Source organism: Acinonyx jubatus, chromosome X, assembly GCF_027475565.1.
Source record: "Acinonyx jubatus isolate Ajub_Pintada_27869175 chromosome X, VMU_Ajub_asm_v1.0, whole genome shotgun sequence".
NCBI classification, from domain to species: domain Eukaryota; kingdom Metazoa; phylum Chordata; class Mammalia; order Carnivora; family Felidae; genus Acinonyx; species Acinonyx jubatus.
Window position 1 is genome coordinate 51,100,239 of NC_069389.1, and position 20,561 is coordinate 51,120,799.

At 34.1% G+C, this 20,561-nt stretch overlaps 1 protein-coding gene across 1 annotated transcript in view; it reads left to right on the plus strand.

Moving 5' to 3' along the window:
- Nucleotides 1-20,561, plus strand: part of ZC3H12B (zinc finger CCCH-type containing 12B) — a 427,389-nt gene that overhangs the window by 245,375 nt on the left and 161,453 nt on the right. The window lies entirely within an intron of this gene.

Genomic DNA, 20,561 nt, shown 5'->3' on the forward strand with positions numbered 1-20,561 from the left:
GCCTCCTGGATCTGGATATCTGCTTCTTTCCCCAGATTAGGAAAGTTTTTAGCTATTGTCTCTTCAAATAAATTTTCTACCCCTTTTTCTCTCTTCTTCTTCTGAGACTCCTATGACATTAATGCTATTACATTTGATGAAGTCACTGAGTTCCCTAACTCTATTCTCATTTGCATAATTCCTTTTTCTCTCTTTTGTCCAGCTTGACTACTTTCCATTACTCTTTCTTCTAGGTCATTGTTTTGTTCCTCTGCTTCTTCCAGCTTGCTGTTAATTCCATCAAATGTGTTACTAATCTTGTTTATTGCACGCTTCATGTCCTATTTTTTTTCTTTTATTTCAGTGTTAAGGGTCTCACTGATGTCTTCCACACTTTTCTCAAAACCACTGAGTGTCCTTAAGATTATTGCTTTAAATACTCCATCAAGCATGTTACTAATATCTGTTTCTCTTAGATCTCTAGCTGTGGCCTTGTCCTGTTCTTTCATTTAGGACAAATTTCTCTGTCTTGTCATTTTGTCTAGGTCACTGTGCTTGTTTCTATGTGTTAGGAGAGTCAGCTACATCTCCTATTCTTGAGAGTAATAGCTTTAAGAAGAATAGGTCCTGTAATGTTCTGCCATGTACTGTCCCCTGTTCCCCAGGGCCCAACACTTCCAGCAGTGCCTCCAATTTGTGCTGCATGAACTCTGCTGATTTGTCCTGGCTGCTTTATGTATCAGGCAATTCATCTGTAGAGGCTCTCTTTGCCTGTTGTGGGCAGTGTTTGGTCCCTGGCTTAAAGGTTGCACATTTTCACTAGGTATGATGTGGTCTGCTTGCAAAATGAGGCCTGTCATCACTGACACTATAAACAAGGCTCTGCAAAATTCCAAGGTCAGGATATGTGGTGTGGGCAGGAGTTTGGGACAGTCTTCTGAGGAAGGGGTCCAATGCACTGGGACTGTGGCAAACATGACTGGGAATGTGGGTCCACTGTAATGTGGGTCCTGGGGCTTGGTGTAAGCAAGTTTGGTAGTGAGTGCCAGCACTGTGCTTGTTCCCACAGGAGGCTGTGTGTTTATATTGATGGGTGGGTGAAGGAAATGGCTCCTGACAGTTTCTTTGTTCCCAAAGTCATCTCTCTGTGAATATTGTCCCTCTGAGTCATACTCTGAAAATAAGCAAATTACCTCCCCCCTCCATGCACCAGTGGCTTTCCAAATCACTATTTTCACACTGTATGTGCATGGGCTGTTTCCCTACCTTCTATCCCAGAGCAGCCCAATGCCATCCAGGCTCTATACCAGCCAAGCCCACTGACCTTTAGAAATTAAAAATTTATGCACCACTAGTTACCAGAGCTTGACACTCAGCCTTTCTCACCTTTCACACCAATTGCTATGGTGAGTGGTTTCCAACCTATGCTCCCTTGTGTATTTGTCTCTTGCTCTTCTTCATGATTGCAGTTCCCTACCCCCTACAGTGGCCATGATCCTCTTCTCTCCAAAACCATAACTCCACACTTCCTGACTTTTTCATCATGGCCTCCTCTACATTTAGTTGTGTTTGCTCCTCCAGTCTTTCAGTAAATTTCTGAAGTATTTAGGATTATTTTATAGTTATCTAGTTGTATTCATGGGCAAGGCAAGCCTAGGGTCCTCTTACTCCATTGCCATCTTCTTCTGATCAAGGTGAAAGCAAAAAAAATAAAAAAATAAAAATAAATTAAAATCAGCAAGAGAAAGGAAGACAGCATACAAGGGAAACTCCATAAGGAAAATGATGGACTGTTCAGCAGAAACTTAGCAGGCCAGAAAATAGTGGCAAGATATATTCAAAGTGCTGAAAGGAAAAAATCTATGGCCAAGAATATTCTATACAGCAAGGCTATTATTCACAGCAGAGAGATAAAATGTTTTCCGGACAAACAAAAACTAAAGGAACATATGACCACTAATCCAGCCCTATAAGACATATTAAAGGAGAGTTTTTAAGTGGAAAGGAAAGACAAAAAATAAGAGTATGAAAAGTAAAAAACACAAAAACAATAAAAATAAATATATCAGTAATAATATATCAGTCAAGGGATTCACAAAATAAAAGAATATAAAATATGACATCATATACCTAAATTGTGGAAGGAAAAGGAGTAAAGAATACATTAATGCTTAAAAAACCATCAACTAGAAATAGACCGCTATACACCGAGGTATATAACTAACTATGCTAATCTAGAAACTTAATGGTTACCACAAATCAAAAATCAGTATTTGATATGCAAAGAATAAAGAGTAATAAAGTATATCACTAAAGAAAAGTAGCAGTCTGGTGGGAATTCAAACTGGTACAGCCACTCTGGAAAACAGTATGGGGATTCCTCAAAAATTAAAAATAGAACTACCTTATGACCCAGCAATTGCACTACTAGGTATTTATCCAAGGGATACAAGTATGCTGTTTTGAAGAGACACATGCAGCTCAATGTTTATAGGAGCACTATCAGTAATAGTCAAAGTATGGAAAGAGCCCAAATGTCCATTGATGGATGAATGGATAAAGAAGATGTGTTATACATATATATAGTGGAGTATTACTCAGCAATCAAAAAGAATGGAATCTTGCCATTTGCAACTACATGGATGGAACTAGAGGGTATTATGCTAAATAAAATTAGTAAATCAGAGAAAGACAAATATCATATGACTTCATTCCTATGAGGACTTTAATATACAAAACAAATGAACATAAGGGAAGGGAAGCAAAAATAATATAAAAATAAGGAGGGGGACAAAACATAAGAGACTCTTAAATATGGAGAACAGAGGGCTACTGGAGGGGTTGTGGGAAGGGAGATGGGCTAAATGGGTAAGAGGCATCAAGGAATCTACTCCTGAAATCATTGTTGCACCATATTCTAACTAACTTGGATGCAAATGAAAAAAATAAATTAAATAAAAATAAAAAAATAATAATAATAACAGTAATAATAATAAAAGAAGACTAGAAATCCATTAAAGAGAGCAAGAGAAGATGGATCAGATAAAAACTTCAACCACAAAAAAGTAACAAAATGGCAATAAATTCTTATCTATCAATAATTAGTTTGAATGTAAATGGACTAAATGCTCCAAAAAAATAGGCATAGGGTCTCAGAATTTATAAAAACACAGCATTTATTGCCTATAAGGGACACACACATTTGTCATGCCAATGGATGTCAAAGGAAAGCCAGAATAACAATACAAATATTAGACAAAATAGATTGTAAAGAGGCAAAAAAATGAGCAGTGTAGGGCATTGAGGAGGGCACCTGTTGGGATGAGCACTGGGTGTTGTATGGAAACCAATTTGGCAATAAATTTCATTTAAAAAAGAGCAGTCTAATGTAATAAAGAAGACAATCCAAAAAGAAAATCTGATAATTATAAATATTTATGCACCCAACATGAAGCACCCAAATATATAAAACAATTAATAAAAAATATAAAGAAACTAATTGATAAAAATACCATAATAGCAGGGAACTTTAACTCCCCCATTTACATTAATGGACAGATCATCTAAACAGAAAACCAAGGAAACAATGACTTTGAATGATACACTGGACCAGATGGACTTAACAGATATATTCAGAACATTTCATCCTAAAACAACAGAATACACATTCCTTTCAAGTGCACATGTGACATTCTCCAGAATAGATCAAATGGGTCAGAAAACAGGCTTCAAGAAATACAAAAATTTGAAGTAATACCAGACATCTTTTCTGACCAAAATGCTATGAAACTAGAACTCAACTATAAGAAAAAAAATTGGAAAGGTCACAAATACATGGAGGTTAAACAACATGCTACTAAACAATGGATAGGTCAATCAGGAAATCAATAAATAAGGGTGCCTGAGTGACTAGTCAGTTAAACCTCTAACTTTGGCTCTGTTCATGATCTCATGGTTCATGAGTTCTAGCCCTGCATTGGGCTCTGTGCTGACAGCTCAGAGCCTGGAACCTGATTCGGATTCTGTGTCTCCCTGTCTCTCTGCCCCTTCCCCACTTGCACCCTGTCTCTCAAAAATAAATTAAAAAAAACATTAAAAATTTCAAAAAGGAAATCAATAAAAAATACATGGAAACAAATGAAAACAAAAACACAATGGTGAAAAACCTTTGGAATGCAGCAAAAGCAGTCATAAAAGGGAAGGATACAGCAATCCAGACTTGCTTCAAGAAGCAAGAAAAATTTCAAATAAACAATATAAAGTTACACCTAATGGAGCTAGAAAAAGAATACCAACTGAAGCCTAAAGCCAACAGAATGAAGGAAATAATAAAGATTAGAGTAGAAATGAATGATATAGAAAGTAATAAAAACAATAGAACAGATCAATGAAAGGAGGAGCTAGTTCTTTGAGAAAATCGATAAAATTGAGAAATCTTTAACCAGATTTATCAAAAAGAAAAGTGAAAATAATCAAATAAATAAAATCACAAATGATAGAGAAAAATAACAACCAACACCACAAAAATACAAAAATTCTAATTGAATATTATGAAAAAATACATGCCAACAAATTGGACAACCTGGAAGAAATGGATATGTGCCTAGAAATATATAAAGCACCAAAACTAGAACAGGAATAAATATAAATGTTGAACAGACCAATAAGCAACAAGAAAATTGAATCAGTAATCAAAAACCTCTCAACAAATAAAAGTCCAGGACCAAATTGCTTCTATTGTATTAGACAAATAGACTTTAAAACTAAGAATGTAACACGAGGTAAGGAAGGACACTTTATAACCATAAAAGGAGAAATAACAAAAGATATAACAAATGTAAATATTTATACACCCAACACGATAGCACTCAAATGAATAAAACAGCTAATAACAAACATAAATGAAGTAATCAATAGTAATACAGTAATAATAGACAACTTGAACACCACACCTACATCAATAGATAAATCATGCAAATATAAAATTAACAAGGAAACACTAGCTTTTAATGACACATTGGAAGAGACGGACCTAACAGACATATTCAGAACATTCTATCCTATTAGCAAAATACACATTCTTTTCAAATGCCCATGGAGCATTCTCTGGAATAGGCCACCAAACAAGTCTCAACACATTAAAAGATTGATATTATACCATGCATTTTTTCTGACTACAAGGCTATGACACTAGAAGCAAACCACAAGGCAAATTCTGGAAGAAACACAAATAAAAGGAGGTTAAATAACATACTAGTAAACAATGAATTGGTCAACCAAGAAATCAAAGAGTAAGTTAGATATACATGGAAAAAAATGAAAATATAAAAAGAATGATCCAAAATCTTTGGGATAAAACAAATGCTGTTGTAAAATGGAAGGTTACAGCAATACAGGTCTACCTCAAGAAGCAAAAAACAAATAAAAATTAAAATAAACAACCCAATCTCACACCTGATGGAATTAGAAAAAGAACAAGCAAACCCAAAATATTAGAATGAGGGGAATAATAAAGATTAAAGGTAAATTATATAGAAACTAGAAGATCAATAGAACCAGGAGTTGATTCTAGGAAAAAAATATGTATAAACTTTTATCTTCCTTGTCAAAGAACAAAAAAGTGGACTTACAGAAATGCAAAAAAATTATAATAAAATATTATGAAAAATTTTATGCCAAGATATTGGACAACATAGAAGAACCGGATAAATTCCCAGAAATATATAACATCCCAAAACTGAATCAGGAAGAAATGGAAAACTTGAAAAAGTCAATTACCAGCAATGAAATTGGATCAGTAAACAAAAAATTCACAACAAACAAAAGTCCACGAGGAGACTCTACACAGAAGAAATACAAAAGAAACATTTATAAAGAGTTAATAACTACCCCTCTCAAATTATTACAAAACATAGAAGATGAAGGAAAGCTTTGAAATTCATTTTGTGAGTCCAGCATTACCTGTATATCAAAACCAGATAAAGACACTAAAAAAAAGAAACTAAAGGCCAATATCTATGATTAACATTGCTGCAATAATCCTCAACCATATATCAGTGAACCATATCCATCAATACATCAAAAAAACCATTAACCTGGATCAAGTAGTATTCATTCCCACAATACAAGGGTGTTTCAACTTTCACAAATCAATCAACATAATACATCACATCAACAAGAGAATCATTTAAATAGATGAATAAGAAGCATTGGATAAAATACAATATCTATTCATGATAAAAACCATCAGCAAAGTAGGTTAGAGGAAACATACCTCAAATTTATAAAGACCACATATGAAAAACCCACATTTAACATTATACTCAATGGTGAAAACCTGAGGCCTTTTCCCCTAAAATTAGGCACAAGACAAGGATGTCCACTCTCACCATTTTTAATTAACTTAGTACTGGAAATCATAGCCATAGCAATTAGAGAAGAAAATGAAATATAAAGCGTCCAAGTTAATAAGATGTAAAACTTTCAGTTTGCAGATGGTATGGTACTATATATAAAAAACCATAAAGACTCCATGAAAATCAAAAAAACCCTGCTATAACTGATAAATGAATTCACTAAGGTTGAAAGACACAATATCAATATATAGAAATCTGATACATTTCTACGCAACAATAATGTAGCAGCTGAAAGAAAATTTAAGACAATAATCCTATTCACACTTGCACAAAAAAATTTTTTAAAAACTAGGAATAAACTTAATAAATGAGGTGAAAGAATTATTTACTTTGGAAAAAGTAAAACACTAATGACAGAAATTGAAGACAAAAACAACAAATGGGAAGATGTCCCATGCTCATGGATTGGAAGAACAAATACTGTAAAAATGTCCATCCTACCAGAAGTAGTCTACAGATTTAATGCAATCACTATTAAAATACCAAAAGCATTGGGGCGCCTGGGTGGCGCAAACGGTTAAGCGTCCGACTTCAGCCAGGTCACGATCTTGCGGTCTGTGAGTTCGAGCCCCGCGTCGGGCTCTGGGCTGATGGCTCAGAGCCTGGAGCCTGTTTCCGATTCTGTGTCTCCCTCTCTCTCTGCCCCTCCCCTGTTCATGCTCTGTCTCTCTCTGTCCCAAAAATAAATTAAAAAAACGTTGAAAAAAAATAAAAAAAAATACCAAAAGCATTTTTCACAGAACTAGAACAAATAATCTCAAAATTATGGAACCACAAGAGACCCTTATTGGCCAAAGACATTTGAAACAGAAGAATAATTTATGTGTGTGGGCACATCACAATCCCAAATTTAAAGATATGCTACAAAAGTGTAATAATCAAAAAAATATGGTACTGGCACAAAAACGGACATATAGATCAAGACAAACCATAAGAGGCTCTTAAAATACAGAGAACAAATGTAAGGTTGCTAGAGGGGTGGTGGGTGGGAGGATCAGCTAAATAGGTGATGGGTATTAAAGAGGGCACTTGCTGGGATGAACACAGGGTGTTATATATAAGTGATGAACCACTAAATTCAACTCCTGAAACCATTTTTACACTATATGTTAACTAACTTGGATGTAAATTTTAAAAATATATTTAAAAATATCAATCAATCAATCAATCAGTATTAAAAAAATAAAACAGGATAGAGAGCCCAGAAATAAACACATGATTATATGATCAATTAATCTTCAACAAAGGAGGAAAGAACATGCAATGGGAAAAGTACAGTCTTCTTCACAAATGGTGTTGTGAAAACTGGATGGCTACATGCAAAACAACAAAACTAGACCACTTTCTTACATAATACACAAAAATAAACTCACAGTGGATCAAGGCCTGACATGTGAGACCCCAAATCATAAAAATTGTACAAATGAGCACAGGCAGTTGATTCTCTGACACTGGCCCTATCAAGATTTTTCTAGATATATTGGGCGCCTGGGTGGTGCAGTCGGTTAAGCGTCCGACTTCAGCTCAGGTCACGATCTCGCGGTCTGTGAGTTTGAGTCCCGCGTCGGGCTCTGGGCTGATGGCTCAGAGCCTGGAGCCTGCTTCCGATTCTGTGTCTCCCTCTCTCTCTGCCCCTCCCCATTCATGCTCTGTCTCTCTCTGTCTCAAAAATAAACGTTAAAAAATTTTTTTAAAAAAAGATTTTTCTAGATATATAGCCTAAGGCAAAGAAACAAAAGAAAGAAATTTATTGGAAATACAACAAAATAAAAATCTGTACAAGAAAGGAAAAAAAAATCAACAAAACTAAAATACACCATACTGAATGAGAAAAGATACTTGCAAATGACATATCCAATAAAGGGTTAGTATCAAAAATATATAAAGAAATAAAATAAATCATCACCCAAAAACAAATAATTCACTTTAATAATGGGGAGAAGACAAGAAAAGACATTTCTCCAAAGACATCCAGATGGTCAACAGACACATGAAAAAAAGCTCAACATTACTCATCATCAGGGAAATACAAATCAAAACTACAATAAGATATGACTTCAAACTGGTCAAAATGTGTAAAATCAACAACAGAAGAAACAAGTATTGGGAAGGATGTGGAGAAAAAGGAACTTTCTTGCACTGTTTTTGGGAATGTAAACTGGTAAAACCACTGTGGAAAACAGTATGAAGTTTCCTCAGAAAGTGCAAAATAGATCTACTCTATGATCCAGTAATCCCTAAAAAAGACAAAAACACTAATCCAGAGAGATATATGTAGCCATATATTCATAGCAGCATTATTTACAATAGCTAAATTATGGAAACAGCTCAAGTGTCCATAAATAGATGTATAGTTAAAAATTGGTTCTATATATACATATATGTGATTGAATATTATTCTGCCATAAAAAAGAATGAAAACTTGCCATTTGCAATGTCGTGGGTGGAACTAGTGTGTATAATGTTAAGTGAATTAAATCAGTCACAGAAAGACAACATATGATTTCACTTATATGTTGAATTTCAGAATCAAGACAAATGACTAAAGGAAAAAAAAAGTGTGAGAGAGAGACAAACCAAGAAACAGACTCTTAACTGTAAACAGAAAACTGATGGTTACCACAAGAGACATGGGTATAAGGATGGATGAAATAGGGGATGGAGATTAAGGAATGCCCTTGTCATGATGAGCACTGGGTGTTGTATGGAATTGTTGACTTTGTTGACCCACTATATTGTACACCTGAAACTAATGTAACACTGTATGTTAACTATAGTTGAATTGAAATAAAACGGAAGCTATGAAACTGAACACACACACACACACACATACACACACACACAAATAATTCAATTAAAAAATACAGAAAAACATGAATAGACATTTCTTTAAAAAAAGACATCCAGATGGCTAACAGACATATGAAAAGACCCTGAACATCACTCATCATGAGGAGAATGGAAATCAAAACTGCAATGAGTTATCATCTCACACCTGTCAGAATGGCTAAAATCAACAACACAGGAAACAACTGTTGGCAAATATGTGGAGAAAAAGGAACACTTGTGAACCGTTGGTGGGAATGCAAACTGGTGTGGCCACTCTGAAATACAGTATGGAGGTTCCATTAAAAAAAATTAAAAATAGGACTACCCTATGATCCAATAATTGCACTACTGGGTATTTACTCAAAGGTCATGAAAACACTAATTTGAACAGCTATATGCATCCCTATGTTTAGTACAGCAATATTTAGAATAGCCAAATTGTGGAATCAGCTCAAGGGTCCACTGATAGATTTTTGGATAAAAAGATACACACACACACACACACACACACACACACGCAAACGCACACCCACACACACTGGAATATTACTCAACCATAAAAATAATAAAATCTTAAAAATTTGGAAGAAGACATGAATAGACATTTCCCCAAAGAAGACATATAGATGGCTAACAGACACATGAAAAGATGCTCAATATCACTAATCCTCAGGGGAATAAATTAAAACTATGATGAGATACCAGTTCATACCTGTCGGAATGGCTAAGATTAACAACACAAGAAACAACAGGTGTTGGCGAGGATGTGGAGAAAGGCCAACCCTCTTACACTGTTGGTGGGAATGCAAAGTGGTTCAGCCACTCTGGAAAACAGTATGGAGGTTCATCAACAAATTAAAAGTAGAACTATCCCATGACCCAGCAATTGCACTACTAGGTATTTACCAAAGGGTACAAAAATAGCGATTTCTGGGTCACCTGGGTGGCTCAGGCAGTTAAGCTCCCAACTCTTGATTTTATCTCAGGTTATGATCTCATGGTTTGTGAGTTCGAGCCCCACAATATCATTGTGGAACCCACTTGAGATTCTCTTTCTCCCTGTCTCTCTGCCCCTCCCCTGTTCATGCTCTTTTTCTCAAAATAAGCTTAAAAATAGTGATATGAAGGGGCACATCACCCCAATGTTTATAGCAACATTATCAATTATAGGCAAATTATGGAAGAAGCCTAAATGTCCATTGACTGATGAATGGATAAAAAGATGTAGCATATATATACAATGAAATATTACTCAACCATAAAAAAAAGTCTTGCCATTTGCAACGATATGGATGAAGCTAGAGAGTATATTGCCAAGTGAAATAAGTCAGGCAGAGAAAGGAAAATACACTATGATTCCAGTTTTGTGTGGAATTTAAGAAACAAAACAGATGAACATGGGGGGAAGAGAGAAGCAATCCATACAACAGACTCTTAAATATAGAGAACAAACTGATGGTTCCTGGAGGGGAGGCAGACAGGGGGATGGGTTAAAAGGGTGATGCATATTAAGGAGGGCGCTTGTGATGAGTACTGTGTGTTGTATGCAAGTAACGAATCACTAAATTCTACACCTGAAACTAAAAATTATAAAAAAATTAAAAAAAACACATAAGTGTAGATGTGGAAAAAAATCTTGTTTTTTGCAATGACATGGATAGATCTAGAGAGTATAATGCTTAGTTATTTAGAGAAAGACAAATACCACATTATTTTACTCATATGCGGAATATAAGAAACACAAAAAAAGGAATAAAGAAACTGTAGAGAACAAATTGATGGTTTACCAGAGTGGAAGTGGGTGGAGGGATGGGTGAAATAAGTGAAGGGGATTAAGAGTACATTTATCATGATGAGCACTGAGTAATGTATAGAATTGTTGAATCACTACATTGTGCACTTGTAACTAATGTGGCACCGTATACTGGAATTTTTCTTTCAAAAGAACTTAAACAACTCAACACCAAACAAACAATTTTATTAGAGCATGAGTGGTGAACCAGAATGCACATTTTTCCAAAGAAGGAATATACTTTGCCAACAGACACAAGCAAAGATGTTCAACATCAGTCATCATCAGGGAAATGCATATCAAAACCACACTGAGATAACCACAACCTTACACCTGTCAGAACAGCTAAAATGAAAAACACAAGAGACAACAAGTGCTGGCGGGGATGTTGAGAAAAAAGAATGAGTGCACTATTTTGGGAATGTAAATTGGTACAGCGACTGTTGAAAGTAGAGGTTTTTCAAAAAAATTAAACATAGAAGTACCATATAACCCAGTAATTTCACCACTGGGTATTTACCCAAGGAAAATGAAAAGACTAATTTGTAAAGATACAGACCACACTTCTAATTCTAGTTCTCTTGCTATTTCCACCACATCATCAGCTACTTCCTTTAATGAAAATTTGAACCCCTCAAAGTCACCCATGAGACTTGGAATCAATTCTTTCAAATTACTGTTACTGACATTTGGACCTTTTCCCATGAATCAAATGTCCTTAACTGCATGTAGATTGGTGAATCCTTTAAAGTAGTTTTTCAATTTTCTTTGCCCATGTTCATCAGAGGAATCTATACTATGACAGTTATAGACTTACAAAATATATTTCATAAATAATAAAACTTGAAATTTAAAGTTGCTCTTTAATCCATGAGCTGCAGAATAGATGTATTAATAGGCATGAAAACGACATTCTTCTCATTGTACATCTTTATCAGACCTCTTGGGTAATCAGGTGCATTGTCAATGAACAATAACATTTTGAAAAGAATCTTTAGTTCTTTATGGTAGGCCTCAACAGTGGGCTTAAAATATTCAGTAAACCATGTCATAAATAGATATGGTCTCATCCAGGCCCTGTTGTTCCATTTGTAGAGCACAAGCAGAGTATATTTAGCATAATTCTTAATGGTCCTAGGATTTTCAGGATGGTTAATGAGCATTAGCTTTATCTTAAAAATCATCAGCTGTGTTAGTTACTAACAAGAGAACCAGCCTGGTTTTTATAGCTTTGAAGCCTGGCATTGACTTCTCCTTTCTTGCTATGAAAGTCCTAGATGGCATTCCAATATATAATGCTGTTTTTCTTCATTGAAAATCTGTTGTTTGGTGAAGCCATCTTCATTAATTATTTTATCTAGATGTTCTGAATAATTTACTGCAGTTTCTACACCAGTACTTGCTGCTTCACCTTGTAGTTTGATGTTATAGAGACAGCTTCTTTCCTTAAAACATAGGGACCAACCTCTGCCAGCTTCAAACTTTTCTTCTGCAACTTCTTCATCTTCTTCAGCCTTCACAGAGTTGAGGAGAGTTAGGGTCTTTCTCTGGATTAGCTTTTAGCTTAAGGGACTGTTGCAGCTTGTTTTATCTTCTATCAAGACCATTAAACCTTTCTCCATATCATCAATGAGGCTATTTTTAAATTTTTTGTGTATTCACTGGAGTAGACCTTTTAACTTTTTAAAGAATTTTCCCTTTGCATTCACAATTTGGCTAAACTGATGCAAAAGGCTGGGCTTTTTGCCTATCTCAGCTTTTAACACGCCTTCTTTGCTAAGATTATTTCTAGCTTTCGATTTAAAGTGAGAGATATGCAACTCCTCTTTAACTTGAACATTTAGAAGTCATTGTAGGGTTATTAATTGGCTTACTTTCAATATTGATGTTTCTCAGGGAATAGGGAGGTCCTGGGAGAGGGGGACAAGGAAATAATTGGCGATTGGAATAGTCAGAACATTCACATTTATCAATTAAGTTTACACATATGAGCACAGTTCATGGTGCCCCGAAAGTATTACCATACTAACATCAAGACCATTGAGGACAGATCACCATAACAAATATAATAATGATGAAAAAGTTTGAAATATTGCAGGAATTACCAAAATGTGACACAGAGACATGAAGTAAACAAATGCTGTTGTAAAATATAGTGACATCTGGTAGACTTGCTTGACGTAGGATTGCCACAAAACTTCAAATTGTAAAAAACACGTTATTGCAAAGCTTGATTAAGCAAAATGAAATAAAATGAGGTATTCCTGTACTTTGGTAGAGGATCAGGCCATCTGGATGTGATTGTTTATCTAAATGCCTGGTGATTTGGCTAAGTTTTGTCTCATTGTATGTGTGTGGTTCTAGGGTGTTTTCATTTGCTATCAAATATGAATGAATATATTTGTCCTTATCATTTCCATACAGTACAGAACAACACTTGGATACATTCCAGACTGTTGTTGTCTGACTCACAGTCTTAGGAAAGTTTTTCCCAACAAAGATAATTATAAACTTTGCAGGAAATATTGTTGAGGATCTTGTTCTTTCATCCATGAAGAGATTTTTAGTATCATTATCATTTCCTTTTGACTGTTTATTTTGCTTACGTTTCTTCCATTCCATTTGTTTAAAAAAATCTCTATAGTGGACTCTTCATAGCTTGGATTTTTGATTAATAATGTTTTTTCACTTTATAGCATTCTTAATTATTGCCTTTATTTTGTTAATTCTATACTTAAAAGATTAAACAATCAGTAATACCAACCATTTATACTTTTATTCTTTATATTGTAGGTATTTCTTTTAGATACTTTCTTCATCTCAACTTGATGCTACTAAATTTTTTTCAAGAGAGTAAAGGTAGATGGTAACTTTTAAATATTTTTAATTGAGGTGTATTTGACACATTACTTGAAAATTTAGTATGTACAACATGTTAATTTGAACATTGATATATTGTAATATTATTGCCATTGTAGTAATAAGTAGTATGTTTATCACATTACATAATGATTATTTTTTGATTTTTTGATTTATTATTTTAATGATTTATTGCCTAAGTTTTTTTTTTCTCTCTCTCTCTCTCCCGAGAGAGAGAGAGAGAGAGAATGAGCAGGGGAGGGACAGAGAGAGGGGAATAAAATACCTTAAGCAGTCTCTACGCTGACATTGGCTGACAGCAGCAAGCCTCAAACTCATGAATTGGGAGATCATGACCTGAACCGCAGTCAGACGCTCAACTGACTGAGCCATCCAGGTGCCCCTGGTTCTTTCTTTTTAGAGGTTGGAATCAAACTTCCAGTCTGTTAGGATGCTTGATGATTATAATGGAGTATTGTTGTATATATTCACTATACTGTGCATTATATCTCTACTACTTGTTACAATTTGTACCCTTAAGCAACATGTGGCTTATCCTCCCACCACCAATCTCTGCTAACAACCATTTACTTTCTGGTTTTACAAGTATGACTTTTTCAGATTTGATGTGTAAGTGATATCACATATTGCTTCTCTTTCTCTGTCTGACATACATCATTTAGCTTAATATATTCTAGGTTCATCCATGTTGTCAGAAATGGTAGGATATCCTTCTCTCTCATGGCTGAATTATATCCCATAATATGAATGTATATATATGTATGTATGTGTACATATGTACACACAACACACTACATTTTCTTCATTCATTGATGGGCACTTAGGTTAATTCTATTTTTTGACTACTGGGAATAATGCTATAATAAACAATAAATATGAGAGTGCATATATCTCTTTGACATCATGTTTTCATATTCTTTGGGTAAATACCAAGAAGTTAGATTGCTGGAAAAATATAGTGGTTCTATTTTTTTCTTCAGCATATTCAGTATTTTAATTTTTGAAGTACAAATGGATTTGGAGTATAGTGTTCCATGTCTTGATGAAATTAGATTGAGATAACAATAAGCAAAATACAAAAGTCAATGTTCTTCTCTGTGTCAGGAATGAATAAATGAAACTTAAAACAAAACAACATTTATAAAAAACAAAATCCTTACTTACAAATCTAACAAAAGTAAGTACAAATGTATATCCAGAAAACTATGAAACACTGTGGAAAGCTGTTAAGGAAAATCTATATAATTGGAGATATATTTCACATTTTTATCAATAGCCTCCTACTACTATCCTCCTGCTATCAATAGCTTCGCTATGGATAAGATGTCAGCCCTTCTTAACTTTTTATGATTATGATTATTATTTGTAATATTTTTGTTGAAGTACAGTTGACTCACAATATTATGTTAGTTTATGGTGTACTAAATAGTTATTTGATAAATCTGTATGTTATGCTATGCTCACAAGTGTAGCTATCATCTGTTACCATACAATGATCTTACAATAGCATTTACTACATTATCCATACTGTATCTATTGTCACTTTGGCTCAATAATTACATAATTGAAAGCCTGTATCTCACGCTCCCTTTCACCAAGTTTGTCCATTCTCTCATCTCTCTCTACCTTCTGGCAAAGATCTGTTTGTTCTCTGTAGTTATTGGTCTGTTTCTGATTCTTGTATGTTTTCTTTTTCAGATTCTATTATATAAGTTAAAATAGATGGAATGTGTTTTTCTTTGATTATTTCACTTAGCATAATACCCCCTAGGTCATCTATATTGCTGCAAATGGCATGATTTCATCTTTATTTTTAATGGCTGTTTAGTATTCCATTGCTTATATATACCATATTTTCCTTTTACATTCATGTATTGATGGGCAGATAGGTTCCTTACATACATTGGCTATTGTAAATTATACTGCACTAAGCATAGATGTGCATATATTTTTTAAAGTACCATTTTCATTTTCTTTTGGTAAATACTCAGTAGTGGAATTATTGGATCATGTGGTAATTCTATTTTTAATTTTTTTGAGGAACCACCATATTGTTATCCACAGTGGCTGCACCTATTTGTATTCCCACAAATAATGCACAAGGGTTTCTTTTTCTCCACATCCTCCACATTTTAGTTTTTCTGACAGGTGGGAGGTGATATCTCATTACTGTTATGATTTACATTTCCCTGATTATTAATGATATTGAGCAACTTTAAATGTGTCTGTCGGCTACCTGTATGTCTTCATTGAAAAAAATGTCTATTCATGTTCTTTGCCCATCTTTTAATTGGAGTATTTTTTTTTTTTTGCTGTTGATTTGCCAAAGTTCCTTATATATTTTGTGCATTAACCTCCTGTCAGATACATTATTTGCAGGTATCCTGTCCCATTAAATAGGTTGACTTTTACTTTTGTTGACAGTTCTTCTCACTGAGTGAAAGCTTTTTGTTTTGATGTTTTGATGTAGTCCCAATAATTTAATTTTGCTTTTGTTTCCCTTGCCAGAGGGGACATATCTAGAAAAATGTTTGCATGGCTGATGTCAAAGAGATTACTTATTATGTTTTCTTCTAGGAAATTTATGGTTTCAGGTTTCACATTTAGGTATTTAATCCATTTTGAGTTTTTTTTTTGTGTGAGGTGTAAGAAATTTTTCAGTTTTATTCTCTTGCATAGAGCTGTCCAGTTTTCCCAACATCATTTGTTGAAAAGACTGGCTTTTACTATCAACAATAGCCAAATTATGAACAAAGCCTAAATGTCCATCAATTGAATGGATAAGGCTGACGTGAAATATATAGTGAAATATTACTCAGCCACCCAAAGAATGAAATCTTGCCATTTGCAATGACATATTATGCCAAGCGAAATAATCCAGTCAGAGAAAGACAAATACCATATGATTTTACTCATATGTAGAATTTAAGAAACAAAAGAGATAAGGAGCACCTGGGTGTCTCAGTCAGTTGAGCACCCAACTCTTCACTTTGCTCAGGTCTTGATCCCAGGGTTGTGGGATTGAGCCACGCATTTGGCTCCATGCTGAGCATGAAGACTGCTTTGGATATTCTCTCTCTCTCTCTCCCCTCCCCCACAACTTTCACTTGCTAGTACACTTTCTCAAAAAGAAAGAAAGAGAAGAAGAGAGAGAGAGAACAGATGGACATAGGGGAAGGGAAGGAAAAATAAAATAAGATAAAAACAGAGAAGGAGGCAAACCACAAAAAAACTCTTAAACATAGAGAACAAATTGAGAGTTGCTGGAGGGGAGGTGGGTGAAGGGATGGGCTAAATGGGTGATGGACATTAAGAAGGGCACTTGTGAAGAGCACTGGTTGTTACATGTAATTGATGAATCCCTAAATTGTACTCCTGAAACCAATATTATACCATATGTTAACTAACTTGAATTTAAATAAAACATTGGAAGAAAATAAAAAGATAACGAATGCAAATAAGTATAAGAATATGTTCAAATCATTAATCATTAGATAAATGCAATTAAAACCACAATGGCATGGTATTATTAGAATGACTAAAATTAAAAAAAAAAAAAGAGTACACCAAAAACTGAGCATGTTAGCAAGGATGTAAAGAAACTAGACTCATACATACACTCCTGGTGAGAACATAAATTGATACAGCCACATTGGAAAAAAAAAACAATTTGACAGTGTCTTAAAAAGTTAAACATAGAACTACTATATGAACCAGTCATTCCACTCTTAGTTTTTAACCAAGAGAAAGGAAAGCATATGTTCATACAAAAATTTGTATACAAATATTCATAGCAGCTTTATTTGTAAAACTTCAAATAACCCAAATGTTTATATACAAGTGAGTGAATAAACAAACTGTAAAATATCCATACAGTGGAATACTACTCATCAGTAGTCTGGAAAGCATAAGGAAAAATGTGCTAGGGATCAGAGGACCTATATCCCAGTTCAAGCTCACCAGTTTGGAGTTTTATGACACGGAATAAGTCACTTAACCTTTCACAGCCTCACTTTTGTCATTTAGGTAATGGAGGAAATAATATTTACCTTGTTTATTTCATATGTTGGTTTTAAAATTCAATTGATGTAAATGTATGTAATATTTTGGTAAACTGTAATTTGTATGTCATTTTTTAAAATTGAAGTATATTTTACAGACAATGTTATACTAGTTTAAGGTGTATAACATATTGATTTTACAGTTATATACATTAAGCTATGCTCAACACAATAACTGTATTTACCATTTATCACCATTCAACAATATTACAATACTATTGCCTATATTCCCTATGCTGTACTTTTTATCCCTGTGATTTATTTATTTTATAACTGTAAGCTTGTGCTTCTTAATCTCCTTCGCCTATTTTGCTCATCCCCCTCAATAACATCCCTTCTGGCAACCACCAGTTGGTTTGCTGTGTTTATGATTCCATTTGTTTTTATGGTGGGCTGTTTTTTGTTTTTAGAATCCACATATAAGTAAAATTATGTTTCTCTGATTTATTACAGTTAGCACATTATTTCCTTTTTTTATTGAACTTATGAAAATATTTTTTCTGAAATTTTATTTTTCTTCTAATGTTTTGTCATATTAAAGACTATATAGTGTGAGAGCTCCTTTAAATCTTAAGTAATAATTGATAAATTTTGACATTCTTAGAAATTTGATTTATGTTGACTAAAAGGTGGTAAGACTATCATGACTATTTACATTTTAGCACAACAATATTTATACTCAGTCTGAATTCTATTGCTTTGCTTCTGGACTCCAGTAAGAGATTTGGGACACTAAAATATCCAATCCATCTGTTACTTTTACTTTGCCAAACTCAAATAAAGTCTTCTGATTGGAGCATATTTTTGTTATGAGAAAACATGATTATTACTTACACATGCAAGTTTGGCTTCTAAATTATGCAGATTTATTCTTTATGTTTGGTTTAGTGGATTTCTTAATGCAATGTTTGTGTAAGAAAACAAAACAAAACCATAAAAAGCTTATTCCCTCAAAATATATGAAAGTAACTCAATCATTGGACTAGTACATATCATTACACTACTTAATAGTCTCAATTTGTATCTGTTTGGTTCTTATTGGCTTAACATACATTAATGATTTAGTACATATGAACTGTGTATTGCAGTGATATCTTCCTTGGTATAAAATTACACACACACACACATATATATATATATATTTACATATATATAATTATATATATATATGAATATGAAAGAGATAACATAAGTACCATACATACTAGTACATACTATACATAATATGTACATACTATACCTACTACTTTCTCTTGCTCTAGAAAATACATATTAGAGCAAAAGCAAGGTGTTTTTTCCCATTAGAGGAACAAATGTTTTTAATTTAACAGATGTACAAAAGGAGATGATTCTTCTTTCCAACTGGTAGAAATAGAAGAAAAGTTATCTGGCTTGGATTCTTTTTCTAATACAGACTTCTTTCTTCCTTGTGCTGGTCATGTGTTGTGATAGGTATCCCTTTAGCTTGATCATGGAATTTAGAAAATTCTTAGATTCCTATTGTATATGAATTTGTTCTTTGCTATTGCAAGTTCATGTTTATTTTAATATGCTTCTCTCTCTCTTTCTCTCTATTTTTTGTCCAGACCATGGTAAAGTTCAGATTTTTTGGAAAGCTATCAAATACTGACACATTTCTTAACCTTCTTCACTCTCTACTATATTCTAGCAAGATTTTACTCTGAGAGAGACATATGGTTAATAGTACCAATCGTGCTCTTCTTACTCCCCTACAAGGAAGTAGTCTAAACAGCCAAGTTGTGAGATACTGCTGCTTCTTTTAAGGACCATAGTTTCATAGGTGGCACTTGGAAAGAGAGATAATGACCACCTTTCTCCTTCATCCTGGGCACACAGGAAGGTAGGTGAGTAGCAGTTCTTTCAAGACATATATCCACATTTGCATCATTGTGTGAATAATTTTATCTGCTGCTTCAAAACATTGCCTCTTATCCTGCTTGCCTATAAGATAATAATCATAGAAACAGCTGCTATTCAGTGATGAAGACAAAAAGAAAATTTTGAAAGGTCAGAAAAGTGCTTTCTTTATGGAAGATCTTATAAGCTATTTATCAGCTATTTTTGGAACATTTACTATATGTGAAACTTAGCACAGGGGACTTAGGTATGAATAAGACTTACCTTGTCCTTAAGAAGTTTAGTATAGCAGAATGAATGCCACTGAGAACACTCTGTTAATGCCCTTTTAGACTCCAGAAGCAGATTGTGAGCCTTTTCTTGGTTGCCCACAAATGTAGTATTATTTCATCTATAAAACTGTAGAATCAGAAAGGAACCTTTTAGGAACATATGTGGATAAGCAAGGCTTAACCTTTTATCATGGTATCTGTGGCAACAAGAAGCTACAACTAACAACATATTTGCTGGTATGACCAACTTATATGCCAGTGGGAATACATTTCTCCACAAATTGGTGATGCCAGGTTGAGCATCAAGTAACCTTAATATCCTGATAACATATCATGGGTATCAGCTCCAAAGCAGCATTTCATTCTTGAACATGTTTCACATCTTAGAGAGAGTCATGGGTTTCTTCACATAAAGTCATATGCCATGTCCTTGAAATTAATATACATCTAAATG